The sequence below is a fragment of the Phaenicophaeus curvirostris genome, chromosome 3 (genome assembly GCF_032191515.1).
Source record: "Phaenicophaeus curvirostris isolate KB17595 chromosome 3, BPBGC_Pcur_1.0, whole genome shotgun sequence".
Classification (NCBI taxonomy): Eukaryota; Metazoa; Chordata; class Aves; order Cuculiformes; family Cuculidae; genus Phaenicophaeus; species Phaenicophaeus curvirostris.
Window position 1 is genome coordinate 62,575,028 of NC_091394.1, and position 20,661 is coordinate 62,595,688.

A 20,661-nucleotide genomic window follows, 5' to 3' on the forward strand; every position below is an offset into this window, starting at 1 on the left:
AAAATTAAGATTGACCTCCCAGTACTTAAAGCAAAACCTAAGTTTTCCTTGCAAAGTAATTACAAAAAGTAGACAGGACATACAGAAAGTATGAACCCACACTGGCACAAGATATCTATTGAAAGATATAAGATGAAGTGAAGTGGTATAACTGTCTACATAACAGTGTTCAAAAGCTATTCTTAAAGAATTTGATGAGGCAGTTAGCAATCTGCAAGGCTCTAAGAATATAATGTATCACAGTTGCAGAGATTTCAGCGTGCCATCAAAATGCTTGCTCTGTTAGTACTAGGAGATAGAGTCTGAACTTGAGTGAATGATAAAGTGAGAAGTTACTGGGCACATTCACACGTCAATTGGCTGGAGCAGTAGTCATGTTGCCATAACAAAGCCAACAGTAAAAGATTGTCAAAATCTATAAGATTTCAACATGATTATCAAATATTATCATTAGCCAATAATGACAGCTGATACAGAGTAGACCCTGACACTCAAAAATATTGTGATTTCCAAATGCAAGACATAAGTAATACACACTGAGGAAGAGTCTCCAAACTGAGCAACTTCCTATGCCTTCCTGGTACCTGCCTACACAGATGACTTATTTTTAGACCTGTACCAGTCTTAGAGGTCACAGTCCTATAGCAGTAGATTAAGTCCTAACATTTATTGTCTTAATTCTTTGTGTTCCATCTGTCTTGCAAGCAAGCATTCATAACCCAGAATACTACATACACATAATCTCCATATGAATATCCCTTGCCCCAAAATATACAAGCTTAAATTTTTAATAAATCATTAAGGGAATGTTTGCAATGCTTCAGTACAGAAAAGAAAGTAATTTTCCATTTTTCATGTCTTTTGAAGCTTTGATCGTCCAAGGCACCACATACTTGATCCAATGTTGTGGTTCAAAACAACTTTTTGAATGCCAGATGTTTCCCATTCAGCACCAAACTGGAAAAAAAAAATCTTAAAGAGGGACTTAATCTTAAAGATTAAATCTTAAAGAGGAGACTGATGCAAAACGTGAAGTCCAAGCACAGTAAAAAAAATGGCATACGTATATTAGCTCATATGTAGGGAGCATGTCTAAATGTGAAAGTTAAAGAAGATTTTGACCTAACCTTTCATTTATACAAGGAGAACAAACTGCATGTGACAGGTTCTACTCATGTTATTTAATGCTCTAGGGGAAAACTCAGGTACTGTGACACTGGGTGTGGTAAACATTAGAACAATTTTGAAAGACACTCAGATTGCCTCTATCATAATCCATAAGCATAGATTTTTATGCAGTGGCAGCTCCAGCGAAAGAAACCAAACTCAAACAATGAACAGCATGCAGCAGAGACCCAATTGCTTCCCTACAGTAGAAATATACATATTCTTCTTGCACTCCCCTCCTTGGATTTTGGCATGGTCCACTGTGTGGAGGTCAGAAGCATGACATTCTCAGGTAAGATTTTCTCCTGTCATTATGGCACTGTCTGAAACATGTGATACTTTTCTCATTATGAAATACTAGTGCATTTTCCCATAAATTATTTGTACATTCTATTTAAACACTGTCAAATGGTACTTGGCTCAAAAGGGAACAGTGATACCTTTGATACTGAGGGCTATTCAGCACATCAGGTTTTATCCCTTCATTTCCTATATTTTTAAAGACTAATAAAAAAACTCAATATCTCCTGTGTAGGAAAACATGATGAAATAATCTGTCAGTAAATTTTTATTTTTGCCAACAAAATGAATGAGTTCTCTTACTCCTCCTTACATCACAAGGTACAGTTTCAAGGGCAATTGCATTAGGCTGTTTTGTTCCCTCCTTAATTACTGTTGCGTATAGTTATAAATAGCAGACAGAAGGTGAGCGGAAAATGACAAAACAAGTTTATTCTAAAGTCTAACATAAACCACTACAGGCTAAATATGTACAGGGAATTACACAAACAAGTGTTGAACTATATACACGTGTTATAACAGAAGGAAAGACGTTTCATACATGCAGGGAAAATCTTCCCAAAATAACTTCAACAAAAATGCCTACTTATCCTTTTCTAAACTAATGATCTAAGAGGTCTCACCACTACCTTTGTTTGAAGACTAGCACCTCCCTGAAGGTAGTCTTTTGGTGATTTCCCAGGCTCTAGAGGGTTTCCAGCTAGCTTCTCTTCTAATCTATCTTCTCAGTCCATTTAGCAGCCCTACAGTACCCAGGTATTTGTACCAAGGTAAGGCTGTCTCATCTCTGGGTATGCAGGCAATATGTATGAGTTAGTAAAGCTGCACTGAATCCTGCCTCAGAGCAATTAGTTGTACAAGCTGGTTTCTTCGGGCACCTTTCCGGCCCATGTTTCAATTGTTCTGCTGTCCCTTGTAGAAGGTTATTATGACTCAGTGAGTCACAGCAACCAACCAACCTCTTAGGCTGAATTCCTGATACGAAATAAATGTTACAAGAGTTGGACTATCAGATACAATGATGCATTGAATCTGCCATCCTCAGTTTCCATAGAGATGCCATATGGATGTCTCCTCAGGTTCCTCGGTGCCCAGCTAGAGTGGCATTCACATTGCAGAAAGAAAACTGTATTAAATCTGTGCCTTTTCTACACATACAAAGCAAAGTCAGTAGGCTCATTTAATGTTTGCTTTCTTTTGTTCAGGAATGGAAGATCTTCACAGAGGTTTGACAGTAGTTCAAAATACTTTTTTAAAAAAATAAATAATACACTAGCAGTACTAAGGTGCACCACACAAAACCTCAATCCGGAAAACTCATCCATTCATTTTGCATGAAAAGTTAAGCTTGGGAAATGCCACCTCTAAGGCACAAAATAAAATTGCAGAAGATTGCCTGAGCAGGAATCAGTGATTTTTTAGGCTCAGTCAGCCTTTGCGATGACATACCTGGACTCAATCCCTACGTTTGAATACTCTTTCCAGATGCGATCCTGTTAAACAGCTGGAATAGGATCCAAGTCTCAATTAGACACATATCTACCTGATGAAATTTCCAGAAAAAGGACTACAAAGGAGTTTCAGAAATTGGAGCAGAGTTCTTTGAGGAGATCAAGGTGAGAATACATTATTTTTAAAAAAGTTTATTTTAAAACTCCATCAAATTTGGAACTAGAGCTAGTTTATGCCTTAAACCATGAGAGTTCTATTTCTCAAAAAGTGCTTACATGCTTAATGTAACTATGACTGTTCATATCTATAAACATGAATAATCTAAAATCCTAAATTCTTATACTTTCTAATATACTGCACTTTCATAATAACCTGCACATAGATCAGCTATGAGTGATGCAGAGAATTCACTTATGCCACATTTAAATGCATCACTTTTCAGATTTGTTAAATATCTTTTTTGCTGTTATGAAGAAAGGAAAATGTGAATGTCTGGTTGACCTTCTCTCAATCATTCGTGAATTACAGATATCTAACATTTTGCTTCCACTCACCTTCTCTGAACAAATCCAAGATTCCTTTCTTTTGTCAGATAGAAGTTTGACTTATATCTAGTGAATTTCCTCATCTATCCAGAGACCTTGTATTATCTGCCTTTCAGTTCTTTATAGTCATACGGCTTATCCACTACTTTTGTGGTAAGGTGCATCAAGTGATATATATTTATATGTGGTTTTAAAATGTTTCCCCTTCTTTTCTCTTACAATTATTTATACGTGCCTCCATTTTCTTTTGCTATAGTGGTATACCAATATCATACATCAAAGAGAAATTATCATAATCTGTTACCATTTTAGCCTGGATATGCAAACTATAATTCTTAATATTCTTTGCAGTATACATTACTTCATATTTATCAATATTTAGTTCTACTTTTTTTAACTCTTCTCATATTAATTTATATTTGATTATTGTCTATACTTTATTAATAATGTCATGCTACTTACAAACCATGCCACTTACTCTTCTAATTCCTGCCACAAGACTGAAAGTAGATCTGACCTAGGCCTGGGATGAAACCCAAGGGGGAAAAGTAATTCATACAATAAAAGGTAGCATATTAATACCTGTGCCTGTCCTTGAAGGTGTCATAGCATGCCAGACAGATTTAATTCTGACATTCAAAATTCTGCTTTGTAATGTTAAGAAAATTCTTCTAACTCAGGAATTTTTTGGGGGGAACACTTCCAATCAACCCTCTTCCAAATATCTGAAGGTAAAACTATGATGTTCTTTCAGACTGGCTGCAAAGTGATCCTAACAGGGGCTGCAGTCTCTGGACCAGTGTACACATCTCCAGCTCACATTAACAATGGACATGAGAGCAACAAAATCTTCTCTCAAGTGCGTGCACACGGGGATAACACACTAACAGGAGACCAGATAGATACTACCAGATACTAATACCACTGTTAGTGGTAGATTAGATGCTACCAGATACTTCTCCCACTAACGACACAGATTTTTCCTTTTAGCACAAACATGATGACACTCAGAAACTTCGCTCCAAACACAGTACGGGAACTTTAATGGGAGCTGCCTCTTTCAATTTCTTTTTCTATTTTTTTTTTTTTTTTACATATTGATTCACAATTTGGCACCTGTTAGATGCAAAGAAATATGCTATAAAAGAGCTTTTATGATAAATTTGGAATTTCTTTTCTGAACAATATAATCTACATGGAGAAACCAAGTATATATTTTACTGTAAGTGTATTATCCTTATTTTTGTTTTGTTATGAAACGCAATGTTAACCCACCTTTCCCATTTACTAGGTTGTGTCTTGTCTTTACCTTTGTGCTACACTGGTTTCAGAGGGATATCGAAATTCAATTAACAAAGCAGAAAATTGACATTGCACATTTACGGTAAAATAAAATTATTTCAAATATGCTGGATAAAAATATCAATGCTAACTTGCATTTCAAAATGAATGGTTTATTATAAAATGACTGGATAGTCCATAGTTACAATGTCCTTCTAGACAGGAAACCTAATCATTCTTAGACCCGCAACCTTATTTTTAATTCATATAAAAAGGAGGTAAAACATAATATTTCCTAAAATTATTTTTAATAAATATTCATCTGTCAAGTAGTTTCTTAACTCCCATTTATTTATTTGAGGACTTAAAAAGAATGACTACACCGAATCCAAAAAAAAGGATACAGCTCTCCAAAGTAGGCAGGCTTTCCCACTTTCTTTTCAGACACTGAACTAATGTTTTGTCCTGGTTTAGCATTCTGAATTACTTTAAAGATATGTTGTTTAAGTTTTACTCATCATAAGTTATTTAAATAGATTACTGGAAGTTCTGTCTAAACATATGTTGCCATAGTTTCAAGTTTAAGTTTTAATGAGTTTACATTTAAAAGGAGAGATGTATGTAAAAGACAGTCAAGCTGCAGTAAAACATATATCTTAAATAAATTATTAATTTATTCTGCTTCTTCATCAGCAGTTATGACACAGACTTGCAATCAATAGAGTGTGCACAGTGATGTATGGAGAGACCTGTAGCAAGACACATTTTGTAGGCTGGCCTCGGTCGTATATCACCATCCCTAATGAAAAACTAGACACTAAAAATATTCTAGCTAACATACTCAGCTTAAGAGGATATTTAGTTTACAGATCAGCTCAGTTAGTTCAGTAAAAGATCAGTTATTTTTCTAGGTTTCTCTGTAAGCTTAAAGGTAATTATTAAAACCAAAACCATCTTGCCAGGATTTCCAGAGGTCCAGAAAACTGTTACCTGAAAAATAGTTACTAATGCTGCCTACTAAATACTAAATTTAATGTTTTTATAAAGTTTACATTTCAGGACAAAGTAGTTACTTTTTCCAAAACTTGAGCATAATACAGATTTTTTACTTAGAACTTTGCTTTGATGTACAAAAGCACCCAGAAAGCAAATACCAAGACTGTAAAAGAAACGAGGGGAGGAATAATGAAAAAATATCTTTCACTTTACCCGCAGCTGATTTCTCCTCATTTATTCTCTTCCAAGCCCACACTATTAATAAGAAACAGCAGAAACCAAATGTGTCCCAATAAAGGCAATTTGAAGGCCGAGTAGTGAGGTGTGGCCTCTGTTGGAATGAAAAATTACTTTACTATTAGCAATGAAGGATGAACATGTCGTGAAAGGGCTATATATATATATATGGTCCCCAGAAACAGAAACTTACCTCTCCCTACCCAGTGGTCTATTAACATATCTGTTAGCACGTGACTGTCAGTATCTGGCAAATAATTCTGCTACCAACCCAGTCATTATGGCAGTGAGTGCTCAGCTTATATAATAAAATACCTTTTCTGTTTGGGCACACAGGAAAATCAGGATGATTTGAACAGTTTCATTCACACAGGTGTTATCGAAGGTGAGAAGCCCTCACCTCTATTCATTACCACAGTACTTTTCTGCCTGACGAAGGACCAGGTGGTGTTAACCTTACCCATGACAAACAAAGTGCACTTCTCCCCGAGGATGCTACACTCCAGCATCCAGAAGACACATTCCAAACATTCCTGAAGGAGCCCCTGGAGCCTGAGCCATATAACACAGAGGACACCAATGTGGGGATGGAATGCTCAGGACTGGGCACCTGCTGTGGAGATCAAAACTGGCAAGACAAAATCCAGCCTTGTCTGGATGTTGCCTCGCTGTGACTTTGGAAGGGATTAAAGGGCTGGGTACAGAACCACATAGACATTACCAAGCTATTCCCACTGGTGCACGTGATGCTAACACAGGCATTTCTCTACCTTCCCAGACCAGACATTCAGGCAGCTGAAACCAGCCTGGCATGTTCGCTAAGACAAAATAGATGTTCTGTAATGCCATGTGTGTCATTATTCAGAAAATTATGGTGCCACTTCAGGTTGACATGGAGAGCATAAAAAACCTTTGTTGTCAGTCGAAGGGGAGACACTCAAGGGATGCTAAGTAACGTTAAGCAGGTAAGGCAACAAAAACTTAACTTCTGCTGTCCTTAAGACAAATAAGCATCATTTTGAGTGCCAAATGGAACAGTTTTCTTGCGTCTTGCATTCAATATATGGCCCAGAGATACACATCCACTCACGGTGTACATGAAGTAAAGGAGACCCTCAGATGCTAGGCAACACTTAGCATCCAGCTTACTGCAGTTCATTTGTTGAGGTCCTGGCAAGCTGAGAAAAATCTTGAGAGAAAGCCGTGGTCCTAGAATAACAAAAGCAGAATCTTCTAGGACATCTCTATGCCAGGGAAAAGGGAATGGCACAGATACCCCTCATCATGTGAAACTCCAACAAGTAAGCCCATATGACACAGCAGAGCTAAGCAAATGTATCAGCCTATCTCCAAGAGAAATTCAGTTGTTTGTGCAGCTCTGCACCCAGACCACGAAGACCTGCCTCCCAGCATGACCAGATGGCTGACAGTAGTCCGCAACCACCAAAGCCTTTACACACACTTATTTTAATCATGCTGATGAAATAAGTTCTCTTCAGATTTTAAAGAGCTTCAAATTTGTCTGTATTTCCTGTATCTGCCACTTATCTTTTCACAAGACTATTCCCTCATGCCCTCCAAGGGCTAAATCCATTAAAATATGCAGATGGATTGAACTGGTTGTCTGATATTTTACTTTCAAGGAGACTGTAATCCCAGGTAACCCTGTAGCCATGGATATTCTAGGTTACTGGTGACTGCAGCTTTATGTGATAATGAAGATACCTCTGTTTGTCCAGAGACTCTCTCAAATAATGGAAATCAACACAGATCCTCATTCAATAAAATAGAAATTGTCACCATTTTGCTGTGCTTCCGCCAGAGCAACATATGGTAGCACAGCTGACAAATATAATCTTTTCTTTTTTTTTCCATTTCACATGCACATTTCATTTTGCAGAATACTAAGACTTTACATAAATTGTCTGTTAACCCCTTGCAGTCACAGCATTTGCTGGTCAGGCTGCCTTGGGCTCTTGAATACTTGAAAGCTGAAGTTAAAATCCAGTTTAACAGTCAGGGAACAGTTTAGGCCTTCAGCACACAGCCTACTTTCACCTTTCACAAGGAAGGTCTACCCTTTTTTTAACCTCTCACCTACCCAAACTTTCTTTTTCAGATGAAAAAATCTGCTCTTGTTATATGAAAGCTTATTGACACAGTAAATTGATACTCAATTAACTTGATTCTTTACGTGTTTTTCAATGCCATAAGCCAAGACACACATGCCCAGGGACTTTACACTGATGTGACTCATTTACACTGATTGTATCAATTTAATTGTAAAAAAATGAACTGTGTCAACTTTGTACTGCCAGTTTAAGATACTTGTTAAGTGTTATATCCACATCTAGTTCAGCTTCTCCCCATTCTGGGCAGATAGTCCCCGGTGCAACAATCTTCAAGGCTTGGTGGCCTTTTCTGCAGCAGGATGTCTGCAAGGAGTTCTGCACATGTAGAAATCTCTTGAGCTTTCATGACTCTGCACCAGAGCTGATTCATTTTATTCATGCCACTTTTTAGCCCTTGTCTAGCCATCCTGGTAATAAACTATGAAGGCTTCACTCATATTTCTCAAGGATACAAGCAGGATTCACTTGAGTTCAACAAGGGGAGGGAGGTGTTTCTGAATTTTCAAAAGGCTTTTTGGCATCTGGTAATGAGACTGAGGTCTGAAGAGGGCATGCAGAGGAGGTATTCATATTGTCTCACTGGAAGTAGCAACTTGCTTGTGTAAGTTAGCCCAAGCTAATATACTCTTACTCTGAACCATGCTCTGGGGGATTCTTTCTCTCTCTGCTGAACATATAGGGAACCCAGAGAGACTAGTCCCTAATTTCTGTATTGTACAAGGAACCTAAAGCTGAGCAAAATGAATGAACCTAACAATGATGGTTCCATTCAGAAAAATCAGTTGCACATGGGTTATGACTTAGAGGACTCTGAAATGGACCAGCATGACTGTAAAGCAAGGCAGCTCACTGTGAGGTGAAGATACTCATTCCAAGGATTATTTATGAAGAATAAAGATTCTCATTCAAGATCAGATCAGCCCCAATTACTATTGGCTTCTTTGGTATATCTTTGCATAAATACCTAATGTAATGTCTTGACACAGATAAGGCATAAATCATAGTTCTGACCACTTCTTCAACACTTTTGCTTCCAATTTGTGAGCAGAAAAGAAAAACCTGCTTTTCACAAATGTCATTTGCATGCTGACAGTTCGCAAAAGCATACTCCAAAAAACAGTTGCTTTTAAAAACTGAGAGCACCTGCACAAGCTAAAAGGAAAGAGTGGAGGTTGAATCACAAACTTCTGACACATACATTAAGTAGTCCACAATTAAAAGCTAACACCACAGATTTCAAGACTGTTAATCTGATGTGCAACCAACAATTATGAAGGAAAGTCTACGTAGGATAAACCCAAGAGTTAAATATGACTTAACCACTCTTCCAGATTAAGACATGCTTTCCTCAAATGTTCAATATTAGCCAACAGCATCATCAGCACATCAAGCTAGATGGGGACATTCCATCTGATTCACTGTGCATGTTCCTATGAAGTGTTAATACTTTGGGATACCTCTAAACCTGAATTCTGTATTCATTAACTGGTTTATCAGCTGACTGGAGCTAAGTTTTGCCTAGAGTAGGAAGGTCTCTGCCACAGTAAAACAGTCTTGCTAATGGCATTCTACATCAAAATGTTAGACACTGTCCGAAGATGCTGATTGTTAAGGAAAATAAAATAGTTGTTGAAGCCTCTGATTTTCACTTGAATGTATGTTTTGGAACTTACTGTTTTGTTTATCTGACAAATCTTGAGCATTTGCTTACTTTCTATGTTGCCCATGTCACAGATTGATACTTTCATATTATACCTAAACAAAGTATCAGATCCTATCTCCATGAAAAACTGTATCATATTTTATTACATTCTGTAAACAAAATCTTTGGGGAAAAGAGGCACATTATGTCTTTTGCAAATCACTGCATTTTTCCAGATGTATGGTATGTTAGAAAACTGACACAAAAGATGTGAATTGAATTAACGAGCCCTGCTGCATTTCCGCCAAAGTGGACTGTTAGTTCATTTGAATAACTTTGACCTTTTTTGTTTATTGCTTTTCTAAAAAAAAAAAAACATAAAACAAAGAAAGAAAAAATAATAACCCCCCAAATCCAGAAGAAAAATCCATAGCCAATCATTATGATGACCACAAGTCTACTCAGGCACCTTGACAGCTGAATCACCATCTCACATCAAGAGATTTAGCCTTGGGCATCTGGCTGAGCTGACACACATTAGTTGGTCCTTTTTACACATTGAATGTCTTTACAGTTTTCATATTTCTTGTGGTTTCCCACTTTCAAGCTCTGCTTTGTTATAAAAGATAACATAAGATAACATACTGCATGATGCACACCATTAACACCTTCCTTGTCTTTAAGATAAAACTAGCCACAAAAGGGGGATGTTGAGATTTTTTTTTAAAAAAAACACAACTACATGTACCATACATTTAGGCAAGAATTGACAATAATAACAAACTGATAAAAGCCTAGAATTATAAAATTCACCAGAGAGTTTTCTTTTTAGTCACACCGCAGGAAGGGAAAATTAGGGAAATGTGAGAGGGGAAAAAATAAAAGGACATTATGTCCCCCTGTACTTTGAATTGCCAGGCTTTGTTTGCTTGGTGCTCTAGCAGAATGTTTCTTTTCTAATGAGATGGGAAAAATACCTTTGGGACACAGAAAAGTTCACACGTGGGCCTGATGCAGCAACCTGACTCACTTCACATGGGAATAGTCCCAACTGGTTTCATCTTCTAGTTATGACTTCAGTGATAGCCACTTTAGCTGGTTTACTCATGCAAAGAAACATTATTCCAAGTGAGCAGAGACTGTAGACTGGAAATGTCCCCCCCTGAGCTATGGCCAAATGGAAGAGAAAATGGAGGGAGGCTGAAATATAAGCTCTGAAAAGTATTTTTCAAGGCAAAGCTCACAGGGGCACATTTTTCAATGCAGTCAGAAATCTACTTAGCAGTCTCTCTGCATTTTAAAATCTCTGGAAGGCAAATGACATTTTTCTTACATTCTACCTCTCTGCCAAGATTTGTTTAACAAGACTAAAAAAGAAGAATACATAGCAGACAGGAATTAATGAAAACCCTAATGCACCAGCTTGGTCAGTTCACATTTCCTGACTAACCACTCAGGTTCCTTTGCAGCTTATCTTCAAAAAGGGTTTCCACTAAATGTCACGCTAAACCTTTCCTTTTTTCTTCTCTACAGTCTTCCCATCCACAACTATGTCTTTTGCAGTCAAAGCTGGACACTATAAGCTGCAAAACACACTGTGGTTTTGATTAACTGAATTAATTAACAAATATAAATACCAGGCATAAGGCTCGTAAATCTGCTTACCTGTGTTTATTAATTTAGACAGCAGGCAAACTTCATTCTACTTCTTGAGACTTAATATTTTACATTCAACTAATATGGCATGGTTACATCTCAGACTCTCTTTAGTAATGGGTATGTATGAGCCAGGCAATATGTACTGGGTTATTATTTTTTGTACCGACACATGGACTTAAAGAACCATAGAACAGTCTGGGTTGGAAGAGACTTCTGGAGATCATCTAGTACACTACTAAAGGAAGTTCACCTAAAGCGAACTTACCTGGCAGAAGCAGGAGGCAAAAGACCAGTTTAGGCGTTTTAGACCCTTAGTGTTTCATGAACTTTCCAAGCCAGCACTGAGGCTACAGGAGAATTGCCTCAGGGTGCATGTCCCCCAGGTGGTGGACTTCGTCTGAGGAACTGCTGGCTTCGCTGCTGAGCCCAGGGCAGGTCAGAGGAGAAGAGCTCTTAACATGGCTCTGGAACATTTTAGCCTATGGTGACACCTTAAGTTTTCCTTAAAACAAAAGGGAGGCAAATACATGGTACTGATCTTTCCATTATTGTTGCAGAAAAGCATTGCAGAAATGAATTTGTGAGAGAAGGGAAAAAAAAATTAAACTAGCTACATGAACATAATCACCGTATGAATGTGACAGCCTAGGATAAACAAATTCAGTCTTACATGTTTTCCTTACGAAATGTGGCTGATTGCGTTGAGTGTGAGTCAAAAAGTAAGAAATTGTCTTGATTCCAGAGGACAATGCATATTGATTACTACTTACAGTGAAAAAAATCCCCAAAAACAATGGGGATGATGAAGAGAAAAATTGTGAGACTGCACCAGAGAACTATTAGTGCCTGAGCAAAATGTATCAGCATGTCTATGCTAGGGCAGGAGGAACAGCAGTATTCTTCCTACTCTCTCGTAATCCTGCTGAGTCATATAGGTTTAAAGCTGGCAAATTTCACTAGTTTTCTGAAGAAAAGAAAAGAAAAGAAAAGAAAAGAAAAGAAAAGAAAAGAAAAGAAAAGAAAAGAAAAGAAAAGAAAAGAAAAGAAAAGAAAAGAGAAGAGAAGAGAAGAGAAGAGAAGAGAAGAAAAGAAAAGAAAAGAAAAGAAAAGAAAAGAAAAGAAAAGAAAAGAAAAGAAAAGAAAAGAAAAGAAAAGAAAAGAAAAGAAAAGAAAAGAAAAGAAAAGAAAAGAAAAGAAAAGAAAAGAAAAGAAAAGAAAAGAAAAGAAAAGAAAAGAAAAGAAAAGAGAAGAAAAGAGAAGAAAAGAGAAGAAAAGAAAAGAAAAGAGAAGAAAAGAGAAGAGAAGAGAAGAGAAGAGAAGAGAAGAGAAGAGAAGAGAAGAGAAGAGAAGAGAAGAGAAGAGAAGAGAAGAGAAGAGAAGAAAGAGAAGAAAAGAAAAGAAAAGAAAAGAAAAGAAAAGAAAAGAAAAGAAAAGAAAAGAAAAGAAAAGAAAAGAAAAGAAAAGAAAAGAAAAGAAAAGAAAAGAAAAGAAAAGAAAAGAAAAGAAAAGAAAAGAAAAGAAAAGAAAAGAACAGAACACTCAGTATAAGACAGATCCATACATCTTCATTCTTCATTTTCAAAAATATCTTCAAGTGGACTCCTAACTCTGTGCATTAGGACACTAATCTCAGTGATCCATAATCCTAACCATGACTCTGTATAAAGGGGTCCAGAGAGCTGTTTTGGGCCATACAATTCAAACCAGGGTTTTATTGCATCTGTGTGTTACCATCCAATTAGCATATTCATTGCATGCCCATTGTCTCCCACCAATCAGCTCAAAGGACTTCACAGATCACTGTTCAACAAAATCCATAAGAAGATGAACACCTCCTGAACAAGGTTCCTCAAGATTTTTCAATTTTTAGTATTTCAATCATACTTTTTAAATTGATGCTTCCGTTTTCAGTGAAAGATGTGGATAATAAAAAAACAAGCCTTCACAAATTTTCAGAAACAACATTCAGCCTGTTCCATTTTTAACTGTTCCTCTCAGATAAATGGAAAATACTTCCCTACTATAGCATTTCTCAAAACCAACAGTATTTTACTTGACGGTATGATCATAAAATTACAGGATATTCAATCCAGAGCAGGGAGAAACTGCTTTATTTTTCTTGTAAATACTACCACTATTTTCCAACTTTATATGATTGCCAGAGAAAGCTTAGGCAAAACAAATATATATAGTGCAAAATAAGCCATACAGATAGCAGGGGAGAATTTTTCAGACACCACTGGAATCTTATTAAAATATTTAAAGTGAGAAGGCCCAAATTACCAGCAAATCCAACTACAGGAAATGTGTGAGACTTTATTAAAAGCTGTGATTGTATACTTGTAATAACTTTCATCTGTTTCGTGTACATCCAGGTAGTTCTTCCCCTCATTTATCACCTCTGCGATTCTAAACAAATCAATCAAAGCCCATGGATGAAAGCTCCATAAGCACAGCCGTTGCCTCCTTTCTACTTCAGCCTCAGCAGGAGAAGCTTCCCCGCCCGGCACTGCAGGGACCACCACCAAGGGTAATTGAATTTCCATGCCTATTCAGCCCCGGGTCTGTGCACTGACACTGCCAGCCGCCAGCTCTGGTTTGCCTCTGCAGAGTGCTCACCGCTGTGGCATCGAGGGCTGCTACCAAGGGATGACAGGGTGATTCTCCTGCATCTAATGTATCAAGGACTAAGTAGCTTAACCAAGATAACCAACGCGTTGCAGAAAAGCTCTTTCCTTGATCATACGAATGATCATTGGCCATTATTGACTTCAGCTCAGTTTAAGCTTAAAGGACACGTTTGAGGGACTATGCATTTACTTATTGGTTTCTATGAACCATTTACTCCTTTCTGTGTCAGTTGCCCCTGTGCAGGAGCACACCTCGTTAGATTTTCTTTTCTATTTTCATTAACGTGCTGAAAGATAGTCTAGAAATCCAAAAGAGGAGTGCTGTCATCAGACAGGCGAGTGATTCACACTCAACTGTGATGTTTAAAGTTTAGCCTGGCAAATACATACAGTAAATGCTAAAGAAAAACATTCACTGCAGATGAAAAGGGACGTCTTTCTTCCCCCTTATCATCATGCCTAAATATCCCCTTTTTGTAAAACAGTTGAACTGTTAAGTTCTATGCTAAGGCACGTACACACTTTGGAAAGGTAATTTGAAAGCGAGTTGAGCCATGACAAATAGGGACAGCTGGCCTAATTGAATCATTTGATCTAAGACAGCTCAACTTGGTTATCCTCACTGCAGCCCACATTGATATTAGCGAGTGAATCATTAGCCATGAAATCATGTCGACTTTCCTGATGCAGCATTCTTGACATGACAGGGAGCGCAGTCTGCCTTTCATTACAGCACCAATGAGTTCTTCAGTCTGTCACGAAGGGAGGAAAAAAAAAAGAAAAAAGAAAAAAATATAATGCTTTGAAAACTTTTAGGCTTAGCAACAGAAAGCAATTTGCTCCTACGTGCATTTTAGAGCAGTTAAAGAAGGAAAGATCCCTTTGGTGGGTCTCACGTTACCTGTTAACCTCAGTAGAGAGCTGGCACGTCCCAGATTTGCTCAGCCTCCTGCAGCAGTCACAGGCTGCTGGTGGGACGCTAGGTCACCAGTTAATAACTAGTTCCCTGTCTCCTGGGGTTTACTTCCTTTTCTTGTGTTTGCACAGACAAGAGAATCTGCAGTGTCACGTACATCTGAACAGGCTATTTCTAGGAGTAACTTCTTATGTCATAACTCTCTTGTACATTAATTAACAGCAGGCTAGAGCTGCATCTTTGTCCTTTGTATAACAATTTTTGGCTGTTCTAAATGCTAAGTGGACTTTTCCTAATCTAACTCCCATTTCATTCTTCCTAGCACAAAGATTATCACCATTTTTTTCCCAAAGATCTCCAAGGCATTTAGGAAGAGACATCTTAAAATCCTTCATTGATTTGTAAACTAATGGGCTCATCCAGCTGCCATTGAATGGAATGAAAATTTTCTGTGGGAACAGAGACAAAGCTAGATTCCAGGCTCTTTTAGTGGCACATGTGGACAAAATTACCCGATAGTTTAGATCAGATTATTGATGACAGGACTGGACAAACATAATTTGGGCAAAACTAGGATCCTGATGAAATTTGGAAAATGTCCAATTAAAGAAGAGAGACAGAAGCATATTTATTTTCTTTTTGCTTTTTCAACTCAGACAGACATGACAGCATTGCATGGGGGCAAGATCCAGAACTTGGAAAAGAGAACTACCATATCTTATCTTGCCAATAGTAGTCTAAATAGTATCTCTGAAATCTAACAGGAAAAGCAGGAGTAAAAAGAAATAAGCACAGGGGCAGAGGTATTTATAAATCAAAACCAAACAATCCTAAAGATAAAGCTAAATGAGTTGCAAACCTTACAAGATACCAGGGAGTCTGAAAATGGCCCCAAAATCTTATTTTCTTTAGGAGAGGTTGCTAATTGGGGTTTTTCTTCCACTTAAAATATGAAAGATAGGTGCAAAGATTTCATTTAAAAATCTGTTTCCCTGTAACAAGTAGCTATCAGTTTGGTTAGCAGGGCTCTTTCCATCCCAAATGTGGAGTAAGTTTCTATGTTGTGAAGGTTGGGAAGTGATCATTATTTACCAGAAAGGGAAAGCCTTGCCAGATTGCCTTCTGGAGAGATGGAAATATAACAGTAGCAAATGAGTTGGAGCTAATAAACATAAAAATTAAATGTATGATGGGGGCATGGTCTCTTTTTTTAAAAAGAAATAAAATAATGAGAGATTTTCAAGTAACTGACACTAATGCTTTTCTCAGTTTTTGCATTTAAAAAAGCCCACCTTTATAAGGATGGATACTCAGATTCAGGGCAGAATTTTTGTTCAGTACAAATCAGCCAATGCTTAGGAAATTCATCTAACTGAGTTAACATCCTAAATGCTTGGTTATAATGAAGTAGTAATCCTTAATTGATCTGTTTTATGTGAATAACTATATAAATCTTAGCAAAGGCAGCTATTTGTCTATTCTGGTGACTAGAGTAATCTCCTGGGATGTGGGAGACCTATGTTCAGGCTTCCCCTGTGCCTGATAAACCCTATTTACACTTCAAACACAGCTAGTATATCCCTGTGGTGTTTCAGAGCTTGCATGGAGACCAGGCACACAGGCCCAGGGAGAATCCCAGTACTGGACCTGAATTCACAAATCTTGAATAGGCACTGCACTGCAATCAGCAATCCTGGGTTGTGCCAGCAAATCTCAAGCCAGGTCAGTCTGACCAGGGACACCAGAGCTCAGATCTCCATGCTGTGCCCCATTGCTTGCATAGAACAAGATCAGCTGCATGGAAAACTACTTCCAAGAAATGCGTGTCTTAAAAGCCTCCCGAAATGGAGCCACCACATTCTCCATATGTAAAGTGTCCCATGCTTATCCATTCCTCTCGTTAGAAAGATTTATTTACTCTGCAGCAGGAATCTCAGCCGTGTAACAGCTTGAAGAGCGTTGTTAAATTTCCCCTCAGTATTTTGAATCAAGAAGACATTCCTTATTTTCCTAGCTACTTGGAAAAGATAGGGGTGAGGTAAGTTTGCAATTCTAAGTTATGTATTTTTAAATAGTTTTTGTTCTGAGATAGAAAAAATCAACAGGAAAGGGATTACTTCTTTACCCTTAGCAAGCCAAGGCTGTAGTAAGATAACCAATTTTCGGCCATTGCCCACAATTTCTGCCAACTGATTAGCTGATGGGCATATTTGTTTAGGATTTTACTTCGTCTGCCAAAAGCCACAATGATTATATGTAGGTCAGCCCAAATGTGTGTCAATGAAACTTTCATAGCTTCATTCTTGCATTCACTATTTGTCAACATGCCACAGAAAACCTAGCTCTGAAAGATTTTATTAGTTCTTAGGTTTTGCATTGGCAATGTATAAGTGCATGTCTATAAAATATGCCAGGTTCTTACATTTCTTAAGGAAATGAAAACATATATATTTCAGAAATTTCTGTGAAAGTCTCAGATGCCTTCTTTAAAACATTAGGAAACTGACAGTTGCTCTCCTGAGCTCTCCCAAAGCAACCCATGCATAAGACTTTACATTTGAAAAGTAGTTTTCCTGCCTTTCTAAAACAGAGAACAAGACCATTTTTTTAACTTTGGACTGTTCAGATGATAGTAGGCCTAACCCCATCAAAAAAACAAAACCAAAAACATTACTATTTCCTGCTTTGAGCTACAATATGGTTTTCCAGTACACACTGCCAGCCAAAAGGAAAAAACATTTTTCAGTCAATCCTTTCAGACTGGTTGCTGAAGGAACTGGAATTTGTAGTAAATGGTGAATAAGATGCCTAGCCTATGTGGATCACATCACTATGGTCTATATGAAAAATTTTGTGGGTGCATGAATACATATTTGCACCTTCATAATACAGATGTATCTCCCATTGTTGCCAACTCCAAGCATTCAAGCTCCAATCATAAGACTGGCTAAAAATCAATAAATGTTATGTCTATCTAAATATATATTTTACTATGTTAAGAAAAAGTGTTGAGCCTTCAGATAAATGAAATGGGTCAATTTCCATCAATCTTTTTGCAAGTGGTGTCTTTGGAGAGCAGCTCCGTCAGTTCAGCTCAGCCAGCTAAACTTCTGTTGATTTTTCAGTAGTACAGAAGTGGAAAAAAGACAAGGATAGAGTAGGCTATTTCCTTCATTTATATGCTGCACAACTTTCCTGATTTCATATTTCTAATATTTGATGAGATCCACTTATTTTCCTTTTTTTCCACCAAAAAATACTTGAAAAATAACAGGCATTGGTATTCTGCACCTTCATACCCTCCTTTTCTACCAACTTCCTGATTTTTTAAAAGGTATTTAAAGAACATCCTCAGCAAAATAATTTTCACAATGTTTTCTCAAAATACATATACAGTTTCACTTTCTTCATGATAACCATCAGCTACAAAAATCAATGGATTTTAGGGATCTTCTTTAAAAAACTAATACCTTTCAAAATTACAGATATGGCATTAGCCCTGATTTCTTCATCAATCTGATTTCCCCTAACTAAGATGCAAGGTTTATTTAGTACTTAAGAAAAGTGAATGTTTGCTGTCTTGGAAGAGTCTGATTTAGTAGCTTGTTTCAGCATGAACCACAGTAATGTAACGCTTTTATTCACTGATGAATTTGAGCAGTGCAGCGTTAATCACTCTCACTACCGTATGTCAACTGAATAATCAACAAACCCCAATGATACATGTTCCTCGATCCTGTAGAGTGCCATTTATCACTGACGAAGAGCCTGTTTATTCTTGACATGTCTTATTTGTGCAGAATAAGCAGGGAATTTACTCCATAAATAATGCTAGGTGAGTACCATTTAGAGCAAAATTCACGGGGATCATGTAGAGGGTTGAGCCTATTCAGAGTAACATATGTCTGAAGCAAGTAGAAAATGTGGGAAAGTGGAACTTTAGCAGTAATCATAAAATATATTTCATTTCTTTACAATTTCCAAGAATGTGCTGGTGAAATCTTCAGGACGGATCCTGTTACTCGTGTAGGTCATCAGGTTTCTGATGTTGCCAGTCACAGCTGTAGTTTAGAGCAAAGTCTTTCAGGCAACCGGTCTCAGATTTCATGGGGTTTTTTTGTAATGTCATTTGCATATCCTTACCTGAGTGTATAAAGACAGTTTTATTCTTTGCACAGTTTTGAGATGGTGGCAGGACAGTAAAACAGGTGCCAAATGACAGGATGGAGGCTAAGATGATAATCACATTGCTCCCTACCTCTTGCACTGTCTGAGGCACAGGACTGAGCATGGAGCAGAACTGCCTTTGCGTTTACCACATCTGCACCCTCCTCCAACACAGACCACGTGGGTGCAGAATCTCACATGCTGTATGTGTGTCGGTTTTAATCTCCTACTGGTTAGGTTCCAGTCCGTGAACTGGTAGAAGCAGTGAAAATCTAGCTCAAATTTTCTGTCTAATAAAGATGTTAAGGTTGCATTTCAAGAAGAAATAATCCAAGAGGTAACAATATCTGTCTTATTATTGAAAAACAGCAAGAGAGGATTACAGAGCCTTGGCAAAGTGAAGCATGTCAGGTACATTTAGCTGGTTTTTACATGCAAGACTGAAATCAACCTGCCTAGAAGCAGGGATTGTGTAACTATACAAAGGTGACCCATCAGGCACAAAGTGGATCGCCAAAACACTTTCGTGTATGACTGAGGCACTGCCATGCATGAGACATGAACCAGATATTTGGTAATCCCTCAGGGACAATCTAGCAGCTGTAACTCTCAGGCTTCTATACGTCAAGTATTTTCCAAGCTGAAAGCTTGTTCAAAATCTCAACCTTACTATTTCTGAATCATGCTGTAAACCTAACAAGGTTACTTGCAGCTACTGAAAAGTCAGAACTATGGGAACATGACCAACCTATAAAGGACAGCACAGTACTTCATGGTTTTACTGTAAAAGTCCTTCAAATGGTCTTGAAGATTTCTTTTTAAAAGCTCTGCAGCCCAGCCTGGGAGAAAGTAGCTCATCCTGCCACAGATAAACAACTTTATTTAGAAATTTGTGGGCTATTAAACAGGGTAAATTTCCCCAGTGAATCAGCATAAATTTATTAATCCAGGTGTTACTCTAATTGTGATTCATTGGGGATAGGAACTCTGTTAAATGGTCCTCAAACTTACACTTCCATTTAGTGCCGTGCTGCAAATTCAGGACTGGGAGCTGCAAGCTGGCTTTAAATCCTATATATTTCCTTATATTCTGCCATTATTTAAATGTGTTAAAAATTCTGTTTTTATTTTCTACTTGTAAAGATGTTGTTCACTGTCAGGTTTGCCACTCTCATTTCTTGTGCCTGCAGTACTATACTTAACACTTCCCAGTCATAAAACCATACTGATCGACACCTGATCACAAAACAGCACTGGGGCAGACCTCAGTCTGTGGCGTAGACTTTAACATCACAGATAGACACATAACTTACATTTTCACAAACTAATCCCACTCCATTTGGAAAACATGTTATCTTTTTTTTCCCCTTTGTAGTGGAAAACTGTTTAAAAAAACTCACCCCTTCTCTGAGTATGTTGCCTAAGTTACATCTTCACACTTTTAACAGTCTTTTTTCCCCCTGTACTTCTCTGTCATGTCAGAGAAGATGGACTAAGTGGTCACTTCTTTTAAAACCTTGGAATGTCATGCTTTACA